Here is a 23386-nt window from a genome sequence, read left to right on the forward strand (position 1 = left end):
CCACCCGGGGAGCGAAGGTGGGCTGGCGGGCGGCGGTAGCCGGGAAGGGGCCCCAGCACCACCGCCGGAGGGGACGCCGCGGCCCCGCACGGCCCGGCGGGAAGCGCCGGAGCGGCGGGCAGGGGGGACGCGGCCGCCGCGCAGGCCCCGATCCCCCGCCCAGGGCGGCTGTGGGCGCCGCTCTGTCCCTTACCCGGAGGAGCGAGGCTGCGGCGGGGAGCGGCCCCCGGGCGGGCCCGGTGCCCGGGCCCGGCGGCGGGAGGGGCGGGCGGTGCAGCGGAGGCTCCTCCTCCGCGGCCTCTCCCCGCCGTGACGGCCGGGCGTGCCCCCGGCTCCGTCCCGCCCCTGCGCCGCCTCTTCCCCGCCTCGGCCCGCCCTGGCTCTCTGGAGAGGCCGCTCCGCGCCCGTCTGCCGCCCGCCGCCGTCGCCGCCGCCGCGCTCGCACACTTTAGTTGAAGCCGCCCGATCCCCCGCGCCTCCCCGTCCTCTCCAGCCGAGCCTCGAGCCGGGCCCGGCGCCTGCCGGCGGCCCTCCGCGGCGGGGGAGCCGCTCCGAGCGGCGGCTCCGGAGGTGAGCGTGCCCAGGGGGCCGGCGGAGGCGGCCGGGGGGGGGGGGGCGCAGGCTGGGGCCTGGGGGCGCCGCTTCCCCGGCGGAGGCCTGGGCCTGGGCCGGCGGCGGGCGGGCCGGGGCCGGGGTTGAGGGCCGCCCCCGCCGCACAGCGGGGCCGTGCCCGCCACCGCGTCCCCCGGCTGCTGCGGGGCCTTTTTATACCCTGATTTCTCCGAATCCCGATTCCCCCCCCTCCCCCCCGCCTCCTCCGGGCGATGTTTTATTTATGACCCGCCGGGCTTTGTACGGGGAGCGGGCGCCTTCCTCCGCAGTTCTCCCCAGTGCTGCCAGACCCCATGGCTGGGAGGGGAGGCCGGGGGGGGGTGTCACGGCTTGGAGGAGAAATGGTTGCAGGGTGGGCAAGGCTTCCTCGGCCGGGCAGGTAGCCCGGGGTTTGAACGGTATCTGTTTGATTTGGGGGGTGCCGGCGTTTCCGCGGCTCGGGAGGGGAGTGAGCCGGGGCGGGGAAGGGTGGCGGGGGGGTGGTGGAAATGTCTCTTGCTGCATTTCCCTCCGTTCGCAGTAGGGTCGAAGCTCGCTGCAGGTCTGCCGGCCTCACACGGGAGAAGAAACAAGTCCCTGTGAGGCTTTCTGTAGCAGATTTTATATGTATCTGTATCTTCTCTTTCAAAGGTTCAGCAGCAAGCGTATTGCAACACCAAATGCCTGTAAGCCAGGCGGCACTTACACCATCACCGAGTTAACTGTAGATGTCAGACTGTGCTTGCACTGCTGTCATGTCAGATTCGTAATAACACGCAGAAATGGTGAATTCGGTGCGGGCTGAACGTGATGGAGATGGCACAGACCCAGCTGGCATGGACAGACTCGGTGGAGCTTCTTTCTTCCCTGGTGCTGGGCCTACTGTGTAGGTAGTCCCCCGGCACAGGCAGATCCTAGGGGTACTGGGAGAATCGTTAAGGATTCGTGGGTGCCTAATGGACTTGGAGGAGCCGATATTTGTGCCTGGGGTAGAGACGCTTGGTTTGCTTTCCCTTACCAAGGTATTCGGATATGTGTTGGTTAAGAGAGTTGTTCGGTGATGCCTGCCTTGTCTGTAACTTCTGCGATGAGGCTGCTGCCATGGGTATCAGTCAGGAGGATGAGTTTTGTTGTGAGCTGTAGAAAGCCGCCTGCGTTCAATAGGCGTGTTGTATTAGCCCCTGATACTGCCTCTTGATTTCTGGTGAGCTGATTGTGGACTGGTGAACTAAAACTGAGGGATGCCAAAACACGTTCCTCACCTTATTTGCTTGCCTGTTCACCTGCCCTTCACTTTCCCCATGCCCTGGTTGGTTCGGTTTCCGTGGAAGAATTCTGGTCCTGAGTCTGCTCAAAGAAATACGTGTGTTTTGATTTTGCTTCTCTAACTTGCTGTTTGTTAATAGCTGTAAGGCTACATGTTTCTGAAGATCTGTGTATGGGGGCTGGAGGTGTTTGCCCTTTGACATAAGTGGAGTGCACCAATACTGCCTGATGTCATTTAACCTTATAGTAACTGTTGTATGATGAGGCAGCTTCCATTTGTTTTAAGACTTTGTGATGATGCGGTACAATAATAATTATGAATCTTCTCATTGTCTGAAGAATCTTTAAATACTACTCTGTCTTGCGAGGTACTTCACGTGTGTTTATTTCCAAGAGGCGCAGGCATGGATGAGCAGTGTTTGATATTAATCATGTTCATTTGGGGGTGGGAGGACAGGAGCAGTTTGGCACCAGTACTTTAAGTTATAATTTATGGGTGTGACGTCATGTGGTAGATAAGCTTTTATGGGATCTGCCATGTAAATTATGCCCTTTTTTTATATACATGCAACTACTTGTTTTTAAAATCCATGCTGTATAGTTTGCTTAATAGCCTGCGCTGGAGCTGTGAATAAGATCTAGCAGAATGTGCTTTAATTGTGCAATATTAAATTGTGCAGTTTCGCTTTACCTTGCGCTCGCAGCCCGCACCAGGTGTGAAGTTGCTACGTTTCATCTGCATGCTGTGATATGTCTTGTATGCTAGTGAAGGCAGTGGCCAGGTGCTTTTATTTTCTTCTTTTTCTATTATCTGTTTCATTTTGTTTTTTAAAAGCAGCGGCGTAATGAAATGAGTGATTTCAACTAATCCGTGCTGGAGAGAGCTGCTTGGTTATTTAAGGCTGCTCTAGTTTGTTGTGCAATCAGATTAACAAAGGTTGAAATGATCATTCAACTTTGGGTAAACAAATGAGATGTATATATAACATCGTGGATCAGGGCGACTGCTTACATTAGAGTGCTGTGCTGCAGTTAGCGTGTTGCAAATATTGGACAAAACCAAAATGAGTGGACACGGTTAACATGGTAAATAAGTTTTTGGTAAACTTCTTGAGATTGTAAAGCACTTACTGTTGATTGTCTGTACTCCAGGAGCTTCTGCAGTACGTTAGGTGCTGCCTGCATGCATGGGCAAATTTCAGCTTCCTTTAGTTGACAAGCAAAGGCAAACATCTTTATGCACAGCCTGATCGTGCCTGGGGTGCTGTGCAGGCTCTGGGCTAATTGCAGTGCAGGTGTTGGGTCTAGGAAGATGACCAAGGCTCAACTGGAAGCTTTTTAAATAAAAAAAAAAAGTAATTCCAGACACGTCTCCTGAAGCTGGCAGCTCCTCAGCCGGTTCATTATTACTTGGCTATTTCTTCTTGTTGTCTTGGAAGCAGCATTGCTGCAGGAGAGATTTTTAAGGCTTGTCTGCCTGAATCCACTCAGAGAGGAGGCGATGATGCGCGCTCTGCACGGTAAAGGTTGGCGCAGGCATCGCTGGTGTATCAGGGGTGAGACCCTGCCAGGAGAGACAAAAGCTGGTACAGAAAGGGAAAGGTTGAAGCCTGGGATGTGGGGGGAGCAGCTGGAGCACAGGGAGGAGAGGGAGGCATTTATTGGCGTTATGGCAGAGACCTCTCCTCGTGTCTGTGTGTGCAGTGGTCTGCTCGGCCTGCACTCTGCGTTTGCAGCGCAGTGATCTCGCGTGGCCTCTGGTGCTCTGGAAGCGGACCTGGCTTTAAAATTACTGTGGCATGAAATATGCCAGCTGTTATTACAGTATGCGATGGTGTCAGGTGTTTGGGGAGAAAGGAGGAATAACTGACTCCTGACTGTCAGTTTTCCAGAGGCCTTTGTATTGGTGTGGAGCCTGAGCCTTTCCAACCTTCCTCTCATTCAGGGAAAGGTAAGGTACCCTTTGAGGATGCTGCTCCTCCATCCTTCAGCAGAAGATAATGGAACAGGACTACGTTCTCGATACACATCCAAAAATACTCTGGAAAGGGTTTTAAAAATTATTATTATTATTATTATTATTGTTATTATTACTTATTTCCTTGCTGACTGTGTTTCATTCTATATTACCAGGCATCTAATTGCAAAGGGATTTCAAAGGCACTTGCAAATATGTATCACTATGCTACTGGCTGATCTTTGTTCTATATAACGTATTTGTGCCTAAATGTACACAAGCATGTTTTGGGTATACTGGAATCTAAAGAGGTACATTTGAGAATAGGTAATATTGTTAAAGCTGTATTACTGTAGGATGTTCAGAGAGGAGGCGGTGTGGAATGTGATATGCAATCAGTAATTTTAAGACTATGTCTTTTACTGGTACTAAGTCTACATCTTTTACTGGTACTTACTTCGTCTCTGATTTATTATCTGGTTGGTATCTTGTCTTCAATTTTGTGAACTGAAAAAGAGCAGCTAGTCTTGGTCAGACTAGAGGTCTGTCTAGCTCAGTATCTTTTCTGATGGGGCCGCTTACAGGTGTGTAGGAGAATTGTAACTCCAGAGTTACCTTCCTGGTAAACCCTTCCAGCAGTCATCGTTCCAGGAAATCTTTGGGCTGGCAGTTCCATTGAGGATGTTGTGTTTAATAGCTGCTGATGGATTGTCTTATCTGAAAAATGTCTGATTTGTTTTGAAAAACTTTATGGCGTTAGTGTTCACAACATCCTATGTTGGTGAACTTCTGGTATAATTGTGCACTCTGAAAAGGATTTTATTTGTTTTCAGGCTTGACATTTGAAGTGCCTGCCCTGTGATTTTTATCTGAATTCTGGAAGAATATCTTTGGTTTTAGATTTTTATACAGGAAAGTACTATGTATGTGGATGTTAACAGGTCTTAAAATGTATATAAAGATAACTGCTATATGTTTGCAGTAAGGTATGCTCACAGCCCCATTTATAGTCGTCTTTCATAGATACGTTCCATTACAGCTGTCGCATTTAAGTGATTACATGCAAAAAAAGTGTTTAAATACAGGAAGTAATATGATTTCTGCAGCTATACATCCTGCACATAGATTGCAGTAGGCCTTGATTCAGAACAACTTGGATGACAGAAGAATTGTTGTATGCTGAAGAGTGACTTCAGCAGTGTTGTTTGAAGTTCTTGCCAAAGTAAATCTTTACAAGGTATCTGGTGCAACATCTTAGGGAATGTGGAAGGATGCGGGGACCAGAATTTGAGGTTAAGAAATACAGATTCCATTAAGTGCAGCATCACTCAGTAAAAACACTGACTTGGTTCCTGAATTGGTCCAGGTTGGCTTTTGACATGCCATCCTGGACCATTTCAGAAACGGGTGGGTGTTAAAGTTGTGATTTTAAATTCCTCTTTTCCTTCATGTGGCAGGGAAGCAGGATCTTCTGACTGTGAATTGACTGGCAGTATTTGCTTTTTTGCTGATGGTTCAGGAGTCTGTATGGGTTACGGGTCCATCTGGATCAGAGTTGTTGTACTAGACTTTGGTGTTGGTGGTAACGGCGGTTGTATTTGGTGTATTGAAAGAAGCCCTCCAAAGGTTGATAATTTATTTGTTATGGCAGCTTCTGAATTCCTATTGATAAAAATTGGTACAATTTTCATGTTTGTAAAGTAAACAGAAAATCTTCATCTTGTCATTTCTACTGTTATTCCACCCTTGTCTGTGAATTTATGATTAAAGTGGGTGGAATTTCAGCTTACTGGTTTACAGGTGGGATAATAGTAGAGAGTGACCAGACAAACGTGTTCTGTTTGTTTTAAAAATAGAGACACTTACATAATGATGCTATACAGAACAACAGTACATACATATGGATAAGATCTCTGCAACAGAGTATTAATCCAACAGCATCCTTTGCCTGTGTGTCTGCTGTTGCTTGCTTCAAAGGAAGGTAATTCAGTAGTGAAGAGGAGCCACTGCCGAGTGATTTAGCTGGGAGTATTGGTTCAGTTCTGAACAGCAGGTCTCTGGGTTAGAGGCTTGGAGAAATAGATTTTTAAACCGTTATGAGCTCTTAATTTGTTATCTGAATCAGGGGAAACCATTCTTTCTCTTTTGTGGAGCACTGTCTATCTGTTTGTGTTTTGAGTTGTTCATCTCTTAATGTGTGGCATGTGCTTAGTAAAACTGAGGCCCCACTTTTGAGAGTGGAGTGCTATTGCTAATAAAAAAAACCCCAAAGCATCAGGATCACATCAGGGTCTTTACTCTTACTGTGGAAGTGTCCTCAGTTTTTGTTTTTCTTCTCTCTTTCTCTCTCTGTAAGTAATAGACTTTATCTATCAAATTTGGAAAAAGATAAAAAGAAAGTTCACTTGAACTGTGTATTTAAGAGAAAAAAATTTCCCGGATCTATATATGCAGGTGGGCATTTTCCCAAAAGTGTGTGTTAGGCGTTGAGGCGGTAACTATGTTGTTGCTAACCAAAATTCTAACCCTGAACATATCTATAAATACCATAGCCTCACCCCTTTGAGTTCGTGAAATGATACGTAGCTGGAATCATTTTATACATCAGGACATAAAAGGACCTTGGTGAACTTGAGCTTTTATAATAAACAAGGAAAAGTTTATCCAAGTTGCCCAATCGAGGAGTTTATACGCACAAAGACGGCTCTTTATTCAGTGAGGAGAAAGGACTTACCTTTTCAACTTTTCACTTAGGATTTTTATCTCATCCCATCCCAAGTTTTTATTAATAAAAGCAAAACAACTTTAATGTGATTATGCATGTTTGGCAGACAGACCTCTGCATTTTAGAGTCATGGCTAATTAGATCTGCGGAGCACGTGCAATTTAGGATATTGGGCAGGGAGATTGTTTTAGCAGGAAGACAGAGAGGAAGGAACAAATTGTTCCCCTTTCTTATGGTGGCAGCAGCATTTTCTGTGAACTTTGCAGGTTTCTAGATGCCGTGCTGATGTTGGTGTGCCATTCCTGGGGAAACGGGCTTGTTGAAGTTCACCTTTCTATTTGGAGAATTCCTTTTGAATTGCTGTTCAGTAAAGTTCTGAGTATCAGATATTTGCACATCTCCACTAGAAAACAGTCTGAGGGAAGAATCAGCTGGTAAAACAAAAAAAAAGCTGTCTTTTTAAGGGCTGGTAATAGGCTGTAAGCCCATTTCGGCTTCAACTTTGAGGGGTGACTAAGATATTTCTCTGTTCTGACAATACCCAGTTTGGATCCTGCTGCCTAATTTTGTCTTCAGGCCTGCTCCTCTCAGCTGCATCTTAGAGGGAATGCAGCTGATGTGCACTAAATGTACTGACAAAATGTGCAGGAGTTTGGTCTTTTGTTGCAGATGGATTTACCCAGCACCCCGTCCCTGGGAAGCTGCCTTCAGCATTGGTCTGTTCTCTGAAGTAGGGTGTTCAAAGATGCGGTTTGGGCTGCTGATCGTGGTCAGCCATGTGATGCTGAAGGACAGGGTACTACTGTTCCTTTTCTTCCAGTGCATTCGTGCTTGTTACATACGCACAGTAGCTGTGGTCTGGTGGATACCCAGAGGCTCAGCTTTCTCTGCCTAGCCTTGATTTTTGCAGGAATCTGAAATAGCAGAACCCAAGCTGCTGAATAAGCCAGACTGAATCAGGAGGAGCAGATCTGGCGGTTCTTCCCTTCATCCACTGCAGAAATGCATAGAGGAAAAACTCGTATGAGTACTTCAGGGACTTGTTTTATTAGTGGGTGAAAAAAAAGCCAATCAGGGTTTTCTAATACTATCTCTGTTATTTTTACCCCTCAAAGTTCTTACGGACATAGTTCTTTTTTCTTTTGATTGATGTTTTATAATTACTACCTAGTTTTCAGGTGTGGGAGCCTACAATTTAAAAGTGTCTGGACAGTCCTACTGAAATGAAAATCAGAACCTCCCAGTGAACAAGCTTCTGAGATAATTTCTGTTGTTTTCCCTCTGTATTTAAAAAAAAAATAGTAAGAGGAAGCTGTATCTGTTCTGCTTCGGTCATGTCTGATAAGGTATATCTTTGAGAGTAAAAAGTCTTGATGCTTGTGGGAGGAGGGGAGCATTTCTTTCTTTTGTCTCAGACCTTGCAGCAGAGGATACTAATTAACCACCAAACAAATTGCATTTGAGGTAGTTTGCCTTTGCTATTACAGTGAAAATGTTTTGTTTGGAAGAGCTGCACAAATTACACCCACAGGTGTTCACATAGAGATAAATCGGCCCCTAGCTGCCCCAAATCTTCCTGTTTCAGTCTGTAGAAATATGCCAGGAAAGCTTTTGAAATGGCAACAGCCAGTCTGCATGTTCTGGAACAGATTGTGTACTGGAGACCGTGGCACAGCCCTGAGTAAAGACGTCAGCAGCAAGGAGTGACTGTCATCCCCAACACAAACAGACAGACTCCATCAGTGTGACAGACCAGCGAAGAAGAGTGACGCAACACTAATGGGCAGATCCTGATGATTGTCAGCTCAGAATATAGGGTTTGTTTGTTGTTCTTCTCCAACAACAAGTGCTGACTGAGGTGGATTTTCCTATAACTAGCCTTCTGCATCTTTGTACATTTTGGTAAGAGTGAGACTATTTCCTAAAAAAAAAAAACCAAACCAACCCAAAAATAAAAATGGAATAAGAGGCCTCAGGCTTAGTAACAGCATTTAGGAGAATAATAAATGCTCAGCTTTATGAAGTTACATATAGTTGTACATTTATTTGGAGATTTTTACAAGCATAATGGAGAATTATGCACTTGACTCTTCACTGCGTTGCAATGGGATTCAAGGAACCTAATTTCCCCAAGACTATCAAAATCCCCAGCTTTGTGATATAATTTTTGTTTGCCTTCACACTTCTCTACTAGTTTCTGAGCCTTTTTTCATCCACAGCAAATGCTTGGGTGCTGTGACAGAAACAGTTTAAAAGCCAATGATTTGAGAGAAGAATAGCTGGAACTTCTTAGATGTGTGGAGACTGGCTTAATCTGGCACTAGGGCAGAAATTTGTGAGAAGCCCGTTTAAGTGACTGGCTGGAGAGAGGAGGGGTTCATGAAGTCAAAGTCACTTCTTCAGCCAAAGGGGGATCAGGCTGTCATCATTATGACAGGGGTTTTTGCCTGGCCTCTCCCACAGATTCCGGGTAGCTGTCATGTACTTCTTTTGCAATTGCTTGACATTCTGCAAGCTCATGCCTTGAAAAAAGATTCTTGAAGTGAAAGGCTTTCCAGAAGGTCATTAGAAATTTAATACTACAATTTAACGAGGTTTGTGAGTTACCTGTAACACAAATAACAGTGCTGACAACTGCTTTACAATTATTAATTTTTTGTACAGCGTGTTGTTGGTCATTAAGATGGGTTGTCTATGCCAAGTGGTTCCATAAAATGCAAATTATTAGCTTCTATGTGGGTCAGAAAACATTGCATACTTGGTGTAACTCTTGTAGTTAAATGTACTCCTTTGTTAAGCAAATAATTTAAGCACCGGTTACTCTTTAGCAGTGTCAAAAACATACATGAATTCTTGCTGAGTGTAAATAAAGCATTTCAGCTTTGAATGATGACTGCAGGATTTGGCTTAAAAGCTATTTTTGGGCCACAGGCACAGCCGAAAGCCAGGGGATGTACATGGCTCTGCTCCTGGAATGGCGTCAGGGTGGAGGATGACTCACTCACCCCTGCAACTTCCTCGTTGCTCCAGAAGGTAGTGATTTATTGCAGGTCTGTGTCAGCAGTAAATAGCCATCCACCCGGCGCTGATTCAGCTGCTCTGAAAGTGGTAGTTAAGGTTGTGCGCCCCATCTTTGCCTATTCGGTCCCTCCCAGCTCCCTTCCCACCCATCAGCTGCGGAGGGCGTAAACAAACACGTAGCCTGTCCTCCCCCGTACTTTGACTGCTGGCCAGGCGGCCCGCATGAGGCTGCGAGCAGAGATCCTGTTCTTGCAGATAGATGCACGGTGCATGCCAGCGTTGAGATTTGGATGGCGTTCCTGTTGAGTCAGGGAAGATTGGCTGTGCAAAGCCTGCGGGGTTTGGTCTTCTGAGGGCGCTGAGATTGAAGCAATAGCAAATGTGGCAGAATCAGCACATAGTCCTGTTGCTGCTGGGTGAAAAATTGGTCCAAACCCTTCCAGGCCCTGCTCTGGCCTTCCTTTGTAGGCAAAACAGGTTGGGCAGCAGCATGGGATCAGAGGAGACTACAGAGAGGAAGGTGAAGTTCACTGAGAACGTTCATTAAGCACGACAGGTCAAGGACTCTTGTTTTTCTGGGGTTTATGTTGGCTTGCAGTACACAAAGAGGAATTTCTTCACTCCCGTTATGATTAATGAGAGTAAGGCAAGTTATTGTGTTACTGCTGGCTTTCCCCTCCTGCCTGTCCTCCAAAAGAAATCCCATGGTGCAAAACCCCACCAGTCTAAACACCTGATTTTGAACTAAAGCACTCTATTTCAGATATAGGAATGATCCTATCTTTGACTGACATGACCGCTGTCAAAGGATTGTGATGGAGAATAGCATCCTAATGGCAATACCTCCTCCCTTCTCTTCCATCCTGCTTTCCCAAGAGCTACTGCTATCCTGGGAAAGCCCATGAAGAACTCACTTGCTGTTTTTTGCCACCACAGCCTATATCTTTTTAGTGGAGGCTAAATATGTGTTCCTGTATTTTTTTGTCTTAAGCCAAATGCAGAAGAAACAGCTCTCTTTTCTGGGGGATTTTTGCATCAGCATACGCTTTGAAAAGACACATAAGGGCTGTTGGCCATAAGTAATGTTAACCACTTCCTGGGATGCAGTCTCTCGCAAGCAGGAGGTAATTTTTAACGCAGTCCTCGTCAGAGGCAAAGGTAGGACAGAAGATCCCAGGTGAATTAACCATGCCAAGGAAACTATCCTCCAAAAATCTGTTATGGATTTTCTGAGTGTGTGAGATTAGCTCAGCTTTTGGTCTTGGTTGTGACTGAATATCCTCAGGAATAAAAGTCACAGGTAAGAATGGAGGTAGCCCTGAAGACCCCTTGGTTTCGCTTTGATAGTTGCTACCTGGTTAATCGCACTGTCCAGTTTGCTGACAGATTCTCTTAACGAGTAAATTGGTGATCTCGATACTTTTTCAGGTGTTTTCAGGACCTCACTTCCCTACCTATAATTTGCCATTCCTTTTCTTTACCTGCTGCCAGCTTCTGTGACATGTCATGAATGTGCCTGAATTGTGTTTTGTATTGAAACTGTTATTGCTTTGAAAATAACGAGCGTGGTTGGGTGTAAAAAAGAAAAAAGTAGCATGTGAGCTTCACAGTCTGCTGCTTCTGTGCCAATAAAGTTAAACTGCAAGTTAGGCTTGGTATCTGTAAGGTCTCTTCCAAGTGCAAGCTGAGCTGAGCTGAGGTGCTATCTGTGAGAATGCTGATCTGGCCTCAGTGTCAAGGGGAAGAAACCAGTGTTGGAGGAGATGCAGGTCCTTTTTGTATCATCAGACTGCATGACTGGTTTTGTATCTCGATTTGAATGTCAAAGAAGAGATGGAAAACAGAAGATGGGAGTGACTTTTGCCCTTAAGGTAACATGCCTCCTGGTGGTAGGGATTGCAAGCTGGTTTACCTGTCTCCTGTTAGTCATTTCTACCTAGTCATTAGCCAGCACATCTAGTAGGTTCAAATATTTGGTTAGTAACTGGAGGTACTCTGGGACAAAGTTTGAAACTGAGGGAAATTACAGTGGTCTAAGGTGCTGCATTTGTTGTACTTACCTGGAGATTTAGAAGTGTACCCTTGGTGCTGTGTGCAGCTACCTTGAGCAATTCCCCTGGTTTTTATCCTGTTTTCTGCTTTGTTATAGATCTATACCAGAAAGGCTTGGATGAAATGAGTGTCCACAAGGAAAGTTTTAGGGAATATTGGGAAGAAGTATAAAGGAGAATGAGCATGCACCAGAAAATCAGCTTTAGAACATGTGGTAAGGAGGAAAAAATGTACATGCTTCCAGATACTACTGGAATAGGAGAAGAATGGCATGATGTAGTGAATGGTGCACCAGGGTGGGAGCTGGGAGATCACAGCTCTTTTTCCTGAGAGGCTGTGGAGCTGCTACGGCTGGAGTTGCTCATTCAGGTTCTTTGTAGCTGCGACGGTATCTTTGTGGCATGCAGCGTGGTAGGACTCTGATCTTGTTCTGTGTCTTATTATCAGAAAAATAAAAAACAGGTCCCTTTTCTCAGTTTTGAAATGTGGTTGTTTTTCTTTTTTTTTAAATAGAGTGAAATCTGGATTATTTTTCTAAATCTCTTGATCAACTTGAACCTCAGTTACTTAATTCTCTTCTCAAAAATAGTATCTGCTTTTCAAATACCATTATAAATTCAGAGTTATGAAGAAGAGTATTTCCTATTGCTGTCTATGACAAGTACTAATGCTGTCAGTTCAGTCCTGGGGTTGGGATGTCCATGGCTATTTCCTGATGGCTTTTGTAGCTGTTCTCTCCCTGCTTCTGTAGGGTGAAGACAGCACTGATTGATTGCAGGTTTGTATTGCTAATAACAATAAAACAAGTAATTCTGACTCATTGGTCATGGAATACAAGTACAGTCAAATATTGTGGCTATGTTAATTTGTTTACATACAGGGAAATTTTGTAAATATCAGTGCAGATTCAATTTAGCCCCTGTGTGTACTTGCATTCAATACCCTGAGGCCAAAACTGGGTACTGCTGAAGTCACAGAGAATTTTGTTGTTGAACTTAGTAAGCCTAGGGTTTAGCTTCTGAATGTTTAGAGGCACAATGGTCTTAATACTGTTAAATGCTGTAGAAGAAGGATTCTTGTGGCTTTATGCTACCATTAAAACCATAATCACAGATGTGTGAAAGGACAAAGTAGGCTGAAAACATGTCTTTCTGGCTTTCTGATTGCCCCCTTTAGAAGGTGTACAGCTCCCCTGCACATGTGGCTTTTGGTTGTCCCCTGACCTCCAATCACTGCCACCCCCCATCCCTTCCTAGTGCCCCTATCTGCCTTGTACAGACTGAAGCCTGCAGGCACCTTGGGTTTAGCATGGACTAAAAATTAATACTGAAAAAGAAGTTGAGAGTAATGGTTGGCCACCATGATGCCCAGCAAAGGAGGTATTGCATGGGCTCCCCCCAGCACTGCTTTGCAGGTGAGGTTGTAACTCCTTTCATTTTGTGGTAGGAGCAGAGCCTGGACATGTTGTTTCTGGGTCATTACCATCAAGAGCTGGTATCAGAAAGCAGAGAAATAGTATATGGAGAGTGGGAATGGTATGTCTGTTCATAAATGTATTAAACAAGGAGGTATCAAGATAGAGGGCTGGAGATGAAATGTGAAGAGCTAAACAGCTGATGGCATGAGGCTGGAAATATGAGCAGGAGAAAATGAGACAGGGTCTAACAAAATCAAAAGGCACTTGCTGTTGAGAAGGAGATTGTATAAGAGCTTGTGTGTGCTTTGCATTACTATCTTAAGGTGTGTGGTCAAGGGGGCAGAAATGATCAAATGCTTCCTTCTCCCGTTCTTTATTATGAATGAAAGCTTTCTAAGAGAGAGGCTCAGAGCTGTTTTCTGTAGGCTGCAATGCAGGATGCTGGACTTCGTATTGCTTTTCCTTTTAGAGGTGGTAATGCAAGAAATCAAACTGTCAAAGCAATGAAGACAGAGCCTGCTCTCCAGCGGTGGGCTGTAACCAGCAGTGCAGTTGCCACATCCTAAAGCTGGATCTTGGGCTGGTCACCTCCTGATGCCCATGACACCCCAGGTTAGTGAGGGAGGCACCAAGTAGTGCCTGGCTCTTTGTGCACCTTTCTTTTTTAATGGGTGAGAGATATAGCTGGGCTATAAAAAAGGAGATTCGCCATTTGAATCATGCTGACCAGTGTCACTAGCTATGGGTGAGGGAGAAGAGGAAGGAAAGGATTTGGTCTCCAGTTAGAGTTTTTCTACAACTCTGAAATGTTAAAGATCAGTCAAAAAGACTGTAAATATTCCAGTTGTGAACTGCAGTGATTTTGCTTAATGTGTTTCATTTATTCTTCTTGTCATTTCCAGGTGGAAATGTTGATATTACACTTAGGAGCCATATTTCTTCTGTTTTTTGGCTGCATCCCTTGTTTGTTCCCTAAACCTTCTCTCTTTCTACCACAAACCGCTTAGATAACTGGTATTACGGCAAAATAATCACCACTTATGTTAGTTCCCTGATTCACAGCAGTGCTGGTCTGTACTCTGGCATTTGAAATTGCAAGACAGACAAATAGATAAGTGTGCAAAAGGCAGATCAACAGCAACAAGAAAAAAAAGAAACTGTATTTGATTAAAATTCATTTTACCATGGTACCTTAACTATAGCTAATAATGTCTTTTGCAGGAGAACTGAAGGTAAGGATGAAGTTTTATGGATGAGCCTTCATTTGTTGAACGTGGGACGGGGTTTGATTGAGGGAGTCATAGGCTCATTGAGGCACTGACATATGGTTGCTAAAGTGGGTGTAGTGGCTGACCCTGCAAACACTGGTTGTGGGAATGTCTACTCGTGATTTCAGTAACTTTTACTGGCTAATGGTCCTGCTAATGTGCCTGCTTTGTAGGATTGAGGCTTGTTTCTTTGTTTTATGTCCACCACCCTTACTGTCTCTAGCTGTGCAGCAAACCTGCAAAACCTAAACCAGCATGAATTTCCATGGAGTTTCATGTTGCCACTTGTGTTTGCATACAGTGTATTTGACAGGAGAAGTACTGGCAGGACACCAAAGAACAGGAGCTATCTCGTGGGCCAGCAGATGTAATGGAGGTAAGGCACTGTGCCTGCTGCAGTAGGGCCTCTTATCCAAGACTAAGTGCTTTACTGCTGGTTTTGAATGGGGAAGTTCGTGTGTGTAGTATCTGCAAAGTCCTAGGCAACATAGAGTTGCATCACGGGTGTCTTCTTTATTGGTTTAACATTTTAAGGAGTTTCTAAATAGATAAAATGCTAAAAGCTTAAACTTAAAAACCCCTCACCTTCAAAGAAGTTCCTTGGTTAACTTTATTTGTCATTCAAAATGATTTTATTATGGAGCTTTCTCTTGCCAGCACTAACACCATTTCCCATTTTGGTTTGCTTTTCTTAAATTTCCCCTTGCCATGTTACTGATTGTGTTATGTTGGCACAAGGAAACTCTGGATGAGATCAGGGGTCATTCTGGGAAGCACAGTCGTGGCTTTTGGCAAGGAGGTTGGCTTTCCAAAGCTCACAAGATAGAGAGGAGCAACTGAGGGTCAGTGGGGAACAGGGAAATGGGCAGGAGAACTTGATAGGCAGCCCTGTGCCATGATGATTGATCCATGTTGACTTGCTGTGTTGCATTTAGTACAACTTTAGTTACACCTTGAATCGAAGAGGAAAAAGTTGTGCTTGGCTTGGGGTAGGAAAGAGAGTTACACAGTGGTTTCATGTTTGCTTCATTTGTATTTCTACAGATCAAGTAAAGATTCCTACCCTTTCCCAGGTATCCGCTTTTGTTTTCTGTTAGGTGCAGGATGAAATGGACCTGTAGTCCGACCCAATGTAGTTGAGAATAATTCTGCATTGTCAGCTCATCTTTAAAGTCTTGCATGGACTTGTGGGGTCAGTGTAGAATGGTTTGTGGGACTGGGAGGTTCCACTGCAGGCTTCCTGGGGAAGGAATTGCCTCTTTATTTGTTTCTGTATGTCCCCACTGAGCTTATTGGATAACAACAGTTCTGGAAAGCAGAGGAATATGATGAAACTTTGCTGTCAAATTTTAAAAAAAGAAAAAAAAAAAAAAACGCAAAATCCCTATTTCAGCCAAATTTATAAGAGCAGATGGCTGAAAAGGTGGAGCCTTCTTTTGCCTGTGCTGTGCTACTTGTCCTTTTGTTTCCTATATGTGAAATGGTATAAAAATGCAAACCACCTCTACGCAGCACATGGGGGATAAGTGAAATCTCAGTGAAACTGCAAAGTATTTCCCCTGTTCATAAAAAGGAGCAACTTTGGGTTGCAAGGGGGGGTGTGGGGTGTGCCTGTCTTTCATTTCTTTTACAGTGTTTTCTCGTCTTACTCTCAGATGAGTGCTAAAAGAAGTGCTGGTATTTTTGCAGTCTTTGAGGATTATCATCCGTTGAGGGACTGTCTAATTGAAATAGTGAATACTGAGCACCATGTGAGTGCACTTTCTTCTTGCATGTTACTCAGTGGCTACGGTGTATGAATGCTTGCTAGTGGGAAAACTGCTTAATGATTTGTTTTGATAAAAACTAATATTTTTAGTCTCTTTTAGCCAGTGGAAAAATGAACTTACTTTTAGAGTTGATTGCGTTTTGTAAGATTGCACTTTTTTCCCCCAAAGTCTGCAAGTAGCATTTTCCCTCATGTTTCCTGACTCCTCACATTATGCATGGCCAATCAGAATACTATTTTTTTTCATCCAGGTTTAACTTTTATAGTAAATTAAGAATACATTCTGTTTTCAATCATATTCCTCCCTTAGTTGAGGACAGCATATAATGACAGAAGTGATTATCCCACAGCTCTTTAAGCGTAAAGGGTTTGTCCAGCCAGTTGAAATGCCTCTGTTCTTTTAAGGTGAATGAGAGTACTGCAGCCTGTGACTGCATGCCATCCTTTAACGTCCCCTCCTCAGTTTTAATTACCACTAGACCTGGCTGAAGTTTGCTTTCAGTTTATATGACAAAAATATGCGTAGGGTTTGTGGACTGAAAGTGATGCCTGTGTGCTACGGTGTGTGGTTGAACAAGTGTGAGTCTAGTGCATGGTTAGAACTCTGCTGTTTCTTTTCTGTGTTTCTGTCTTTCAGTCAAGTTTTCATCAGCTTTTTTTTTTTTTTTGTGAGTGCTTTATAAGACAAGTAGAATGTATTTTTTATTAATTTAATGTGAACACAAGCAAAAATACAAAACAAAAGACAAATGCATACATATAAGAAAATACCTGTAATAAAGGTTCTCCTTATGTGAATTCTGTTTTAAATGAATGGAAAGCACAGATTATTTGTGTGTGTATACACATTTTTTTCATCACAGAAACTACTGCAGATGACTTGGTAGCAATACGAAGTGGTGTTTGACTGGGTGTTGAAGCCAGCAGTGGATGGCTGTCTGCTGTGTACCCCTTGGATGCAGGTTTGTGGCTGCAGATGCCCGTCTGCAACTCCCTCCCGTTTCTGCTGCTCACCTGCTACCACGGGACTGTGCAAAATCCTGTGGGTAAGATGACTTGCACAAAACATTGATTCCTACAATACTCATTTCACTCTTAATGCATTTAGTCACAGTATCCACTGATGCAGAAGAAATTCTATGTACTGTGCAGATGTGAGAGCAGTAATAATATAAACGCACATGGTTCTGAAAAGTAACTCTAATCAAAGGCACAAGTGTCTGTACCATAATGGATATGTCATAACTGAAGGTATATTTGTAACATTAATAATGATTATTGTAGCTTTTAAATAAGTAGCAGTATATGTGGAGATGCAATAGGGCAGACTGCAGCACAGCCCAGCTGCCCAAATAAGTAACTAGTGTCCCCTGACACCCCTGAGATTAGCACTGGTGACAGACACTACCTGTGATTCCAAGTTTGGTACCTTTTGCACGTTCTCAGTTCATTAGTGATTTATGTGCAAATTGAATGGGATTGCAATGATTGTTGTGGTGTCTGCACTAAAGGAAGCATATACATGTATGTAAAGATTTTTTTTTTTTTGAGAAGCAGGTGGGTATAGTGCAGATAGACCATGGCAGCACCAAGTGCCAGGCTTAGGTTTGGCTTCTGCTGGCTCCTTTTCCTTTGCCTTGTTCACCAAAGACCTGATTACCCTTAACTTTCACTCCCCCCCCTTCTTTTAAATGTGTTAGTTGGCCTTTAGCCAAAAGGTTTTGCTGCCTAACCCCTTAGAAGTGAAAGCCAATCTAAACGTTCAAGCATTGTGTATGTTCAAACACTTTGTCTGGGGTGATCTTCAGAAGCATGAAGCAACTACACCAGCAAATCTGCTTGAGCATCACCTGTGGTCTGGAGATCTGGAAGCCCATCTTGGTTGTGCTTGTAGTGTCAGCAGTTGCCCTGCTCTTGGTGGCTTACCTTTCTCTTTTGTCAGCTTTGAGAGGGAGAAAATGAAACAGAAGGAAAAAATAAGTGGAGGCTGAAATGAATATTTAAGAACGTCTAGATTTATTTCACTGACAAATAAAGTTGCCACTTGATTTCTGCAGGAGGAGCATTTGCCAGAGCCTTGCCAAATACTCCAAAAAAGGAGCTGGAGAATGTTAAACACAAAATGCACAGCATTTCATGGGAGTTTATTCTGTTATTTCAGTAGTGACTCATCTCCAGGATGATCCATCCACTTCACTGTGTATATGTGGGGGAAGAAAGCCCTGACAAAGGTCTCAGATCCACCTACAAAATGCAGTGTCCTGTTCAATTATTAGTTAAAGCATCTGAGTATCTTGACCCCTTAGACGATTTTGAGAGTTGTGCTGGCAGAAGATGTTTGCAGTCAAATCTTGTTCATTTTTTTTGTTAAGCATCCTATATTTTTAAGAGAGCGTGGGACAAGAAAGAAATGGTAGTTATGGACAGAGGCAGAAGTGGTAGGTATGATTTTCTTTTTCTGGATGGGGACAGGATTCTTGTTTTTGAAATCTCGGGAGTTGTTAGGGCATCACTTTTTCCTTTCTGTACATCACGTTTTTGGCTAACTGACCTGAAAATTAAAGATCAGCATTTCAGTGTGTTTTTTTAAATGGTCTGCTTCCTGAGGCAGCCTTTCAGAAAGCTGAGGGCTCCTGTCTCAATTTTCCTCCTGCCCCTACTCAATGTCCTCTGAAGGCAGCAATGAGTACAAAAACAGGAAGGGGCAATGATAAAAGTGTGGGAATAAAGTGAGAGCTTAGTTAGCAATGCCAGAAGGAAACGGCTTTTTGACAGCAGCCTTGCTTCTGGTGGAAAAATAAGCCAGAGGTGAACCAACTTAAAATACTTTGGAAAATGGAGTTCTCTCTGTTGTCGCTATCTTCTGTAAACTCTTTCTTTCTACGATTTTTTTAATGCAGTAGAGAGAATGCCCATTGTATTGACTGGATACTGGCACTAGTATTTTAGCAAACACCTACACGATATATGTGGACTAAATTATCTAAATGGCTTGTTAGCATATCATCTGCATGCAAAGGAAAGTGATGATGGTGATGGAGGCTTCTTAGAAATTAAGTGAAGTACTCTGGCTCCTCTGTGTTGTGACTCTGCATGTGAAAGCTGCTGCTTTTCTCTTCAACCCTATTTTTTTTTTTTCATTGTATCATTCCCCAGATATTGTGCAAATTGATGGAGTGTTATGTATAATATCGATATTAACTGATGGAGTGATATATATATATATATATATTCATATATATATATTCATAATATTTCCCCATGGAATTGCTAGAAAAATAGAGCTGTATTATATGGCAAAATGTAACATGGGATGTGAAAGCCTCTTATTGTTTTACTGCCTTTGCAGAGCCACAGAGCCTGTCCCAAGGATTTGGGGGTACTCTCTTGAATAATCAGATGTTGCATGTACTCCTCTCATGTAGGTGCCAGCTGGTCAACACAGATGGACTTTTGACTCTTCCACATGGCACTAACGTTTCCATCTTCAAGAGCAGCATAATGCCAAGAACGAGTGGTGTCTTCTGATTCTGTGTTCAAATGAGTCAACCCATAAATCAAGAGTACCATGGTTAATGAGTCCACTGTAAAGGTCTGGAGGGGGAGGAGGGCATCTTGCAAATGCTGAGAACAGTGTCATCCTTCATCAGGGAGCTACCAAGGACCAACTAAGACAGGGCTACCATGTAGTTTTTTTGCTGTTTCCCAGTTTCATATTTCAGCTGGAAAAAAACCTCCTTGAGAACAAAACTTCAAAACTTTTGGAATAGATTGTCTGGGTGAGAAGAAACAGTACTTTGGAAATTCCTTCCTAAAGGGAAATGTCATCCAGAGGCTCAGCTTCAGGATTGTTCACTGTGAGTGTGGTAGTTTTATGCACTCGTCTCCAAGCAGAGGAGGACTGAATTATGGGATATGGGCACTGGTGTCTCTAGGCCTTCAGAGCTCGTGATGGAGTAACGAGGGTAGTACGTGAGAAAGGAGGGCATTTAACCCAAAGACTTGGAAGTAAAACCACTCAACTTATGACCCTTCTGTCTTTTGATGTTGGTCTGGTCCTATGCGGAAGGTTTCCTAAAGATCTGCACAGTGGTACTGGCTGGTCTTATTTTAGAAGCAGCATGGCAGAAATAAGGGTGAAGTGTTGTATTTGACTGCAGTTTGACATGTGTCAAAATAACATAGTATGGCCTAAATAAGAAATGTTTTCTAACAAAAAAGAAATGAACCATTGGGAATTATGGTAAACATATGGGAAGCTATGAAATTATTTATTAGCAACAGTGTATCCTCTGGGTTTGCAAAAAGAAGTTCTGTTTTTAGAAAGAGAAAGCTATATTTACATGATGATCAACATGATTTAATGGTTACCAAATGATTACAAGGGAGCTCTCTTTAATAAAATAGCTGCCAGTAAAAATGGCGATGATGATTTGGGTTGCCTCACTGAGAATTTACATTACTTGAATTTAAATAAGTGTATCCTACTTTGTACAGAAACTGAGTTAACTATTTGTGCAGTGTCCATAGTGTCAGCTGTGAAGATTAAGTAGGTTGGAGGTAAATTCAGTATTTTCTTGTCCAGCCCCAGGTGTCCATCTCTTGGCCAGGAGACTGAGACAGGGTGCCTTTTATTCTCAAATTGTGGATATGAAGACAGCCTTCAAAGCCAGTCCTTTTCCCACAGCAGCCAATGGAAGATGTGCTTTGGAAAAGGATTATGCCATTGTTACTTTTTGCTTTCCTTTTTCTTTTCATCGTTTTCTCCACAAAAATGTCCATGGCTTTTGAGCAGGTCTTTTTTCCTCTGTTGTCATCTTAAGTCTTTCAAAGCAACAACAAAAAAATACCTTTTTCCCTATTTTATCTTAGGAAAATTTAGTAAGCTGTCCAGCCAATGCTTTTGTGAAGTTCATAGAGCACATGAAATAGCGGTATAGCAAAGCCATCCACCAGTAAAAATACTTGATCTACAGAACAAGTTGTTTTTGAGAAAAGTTGAGTAATGCTTGATTTTGGTTTGGTTTGGGTTTGGTTTCTTGGCTTCCAAATCAGTGTTGAAAAATACCTGCCAACTGTAATTATTTTACTGGAAGCTTAATTCAAATCTAATTTTACTGGAAGCCTGAAGGAGTGGAGGAGACCAGAGCTGGAGAATGGCATCTGATGTTGAATGATGGCGATGTCAGACATACTTGAGATAAACAAACTTGCTCTTAATAAAATAAACACAGAATGCTGCTTTTTGCCCAACATGGTGAATGGACTTCCACAGAAGTACTTGTAGCAAGCTGGCTGTTTTGCTGCTGGTCCAAAAGCCTTTGCTGGTGGTTTTGGTCATCTTTCACCAAAACCTCTTGGCAGGAGTGTAACTTTGAGCCCTCAAGATGGTTGTGGTTCAAGTGTGTGTGTTAAGTGCTTTGGCTGAAAAGAAAATCAGTACTGTTCTGATAAGGAGATTGAAAGTATTAAGTTACTTTGAAGACTGACTTTCCTTAGTGAGATTCAGGTTTGCTGTTTCCAGTTGTTAAAAACTCACTGTCATGCCAGTATTCTTCCATCAGGGAACCTCCTGAAGCAAATCCAGCACTTCCAGATGGGTCTGCTAACACCTTCATTGTCCAATTTTCCTCCTAAGGAGAAGAGAAAGGAAGGGGGGGGCGCAAATTTCTGGATTGAATCAACCCAAAATGCAGGCTGTGCAGTAAAGTGCTAATTTCTTCCACGTTCTTGACTTCGTTCCATGGCTGGAGGATCACAGAAGTGCAGGCACGAAGAGATAGCTGCTTGAGACAGGTGAGTCACACCTGATGGCTTTGTGTCAAGTGAAAAACTCGCCTGAGAGGAAGCATCTCTCCTTCTTACAGTTTGAATTTTCTTGATAGGATTCTAGTCATCCTTTTGCAGTTCTCCTGTCTGCGTTCAGGGTGAGCTCCATTCCTGTTATGGGTTGCTTCATTGAGTGAAAGATCAGACCGCTGAATCTTTTGGTTAACTTTCATCAACAGTTTATGTAGAGTGTGTGCCTTCTGGTTTTGTTATCCATCACAAATGCACATGAGGAGTTCTAACTGTGGTACCAATACTTGCAAAATGTTCCTGAAATTAGACAACAAAGGATTAATGTTTCACTTTGTGTGAAGTGCTTATGGAGCAGAAGTTGTGGCAGGAGCAGTTAACTTTCTGTTTTAATAGTTTAGGCAAATATGTTTGGGAACAACACAGTGGGAAACTATTTTCATGTTGTTCTCAGGGGAAAAAAACAGCTATCCAAGTGTGCACTGGGTAGGACAGTGACGATGCTGGGCACAGCTCAGTTCTGTAGCTTGCTGTGAGAATGAAGACAGATAAATAGGTTACATGGGGAAGGGGACTCTGTCCTTCCTCGCCTGCTTTTTCCTCAGGGGAAGAAAACCCAAACCTGTATTTTTTCTTCATTTATCTATTGAGAATAAACTTTAAAGGTATTTATAAACCACAGGGTTTATCTGATTTGTCTGGTTAGGCAAATCAGCAGAATCTGTTTGGGGAGGGAGCCAGGGAAGGTATCACTGCCTTTCTTTTAAACTTCAGGTAGAATCTTCAAATTAGAGGTTGCTGCAAGTCCCCTCCAGCATGTTTCATGTAATTTGATATTTACGCACTGGAAGCCTGTCTAGACTCTTACCAGTTGTGTTTATTACATACAGTGTCAATCACTGCGTGTCTCTCCTTGTCAGTTTGCATATATAAGGTTCATCCTGATCTGCCTGCATCTCCCTTTCCCCCATAAAACTTCCCTCAAAAGGCTTATCCCCTTTGCCCCATAAAACTGCTTGTGCCGGGCGCCCGGCAGTGTCCTGGGCACCCATCTTCTTTGTGAGCAGTCCGTTTTGCCAATGCTACAGACTTGCTGCATAGATCTCAACTGACTGGATCTGCTTTATAAAACCATCTTTCAAGCTGAGGGTGATTCATTGCATTGAGGGGCTGATCTATTTTAATCTGAAACCTGCTGCAATTACGTTTAGTTGTCTCTTTGCCCGTATGTAAAATGGGAATTGTGGTACCCTCCATCTTCTGAAAACCCATCCTGATGCCTGAAATAAGCAGCGTTTGATAAGGACTGGATGATAGTAGTCATAGTGTTTATTGTTAAACCTTTTTTGAGTTTTCTGGTGGGTTTGACAGAAGTAAAATTAGTTTTAATAGGAATTGCAAATTGTCTTCTGTTTGACCTTGTGCTAGTATTTGTTTATCTTCTATTTTATAATTTAATGATAGGCTTTTTAGAGGAGACTGCTCATGCTCTGTGTTTACACAGTGTCCAGCACAGTGGGAT

General features: G+C 43.4%; 1 protein-coding gene across 1 annotated transcript in view; it reads left to right on the forward strand.

Annotated features, from left to right (window-relative positions):
• The first annotated feature begins 369 nt into the window (after positions 1-369).
• The window catches only part of C5H1orf21 (chromosome 5 C1orf21 homolog), a 125830-nt gene continuing 102813 nt past the window's right edge, over positions 370-23386 (forward strand). Inside the window, exon 1 of the mRNA XM_074907046.1 lies at positions 370-570. The gene's annotated coding sequence lies outside the window, so the exon portion shown is untranslated. The remainder of the gene's footprint in view (positions 571-23386) is intronic.

This window comes from Athene noctua, chromosome 5 (genome assembly GCF_965140245.1).
Source record: "Athene noctua chromosome 5, bAthNoc1.hap1.1, whole genome shotgun sequence".
NCBI classification, from domain to species: Eukaryota; Metazoa; Chordata; class Aves; order Strigiformes; family Strigidae; genus Athene; species Athene noctua.